Genomic DNA, 816 nt, shown 5'->3' on the forward strand with positions numbered 1-816 from the left:
ATTCTTAACTAATCTTTCCAGCCTTTCTTTAGATATGTGACCTAAATATTTATGCCACAAGTAAGCAGATTGTTCATTCACCAAACTTCGTTTGGTACCAATATTATGATGCAGAGTTAAGAGTGTTTCGGCAAAAAGATTATCAAGATTCATTTTGTATAAATTATCATAAAAAGTACCAGTACCAATGAGATAATTATGTTTAAACAAACTAAAACATCCATTACCAAAATTAAAGGAATATCCAGTCTTATCCAACTTAGACAAAGAAACTAAATTTCTCAAAAGAGAAGGAACATAATAAGTTTCAACTAAATCTAAGTGACGCCTAGTATCGAGAATCAGACGATAAGTTCCGACAGCTTCAACCGGAGCCTTTACTCTATTCCCCGTGTAAACAAATCTTTCATTCTTGTTTATGGTTTGGATTGTAAGGAATCCCTACATAGTATTAGAAATATGAACAGTACAACCAGAGTCAATCCACCAAGTATTATAAGGAACTTCAGTTAAATTTGATTTGAGACATGTAAAAGCACAAGGCTTACCTTTCTTCTCAAACCATGCCTTACGTTTCAGGCAATCTTTCTGAAAATGTCCAGATTTTCCACAGAAACGGCACTTCTCATTCTTGTTCCCTTTCTTATGTACTTGAGATGAGGACTGATTAATATTAAGTTGTTTCTGTTGTCCCTTACCATGCTTCTTTCCTTTCTTTTCATCTCCTTGATGATTTACATAATTAATTGAGTGGGTTCCTTGATTATTTAGCCTCATTTCCTCTTGAACCAACATACCATGCAATTCATGCACATT

The sequence above is a fragment of the Capsicum annuum genome, chromosome 4 (genome assembly GCF_002878395.1).
Source record: "Capsicum annuum cultivar UCD-10X-F1 chromosome 4, UCD10Xv1.1, whole genome shotgun sequence".
NCBI classification, from domain to species: domain Eukaryota; kingdom Viridiplantae; phylum Streptophyta; class Magnoliopsida; order Solanales; family Solanaceae; genus Capsicum; species Capsicum annuum.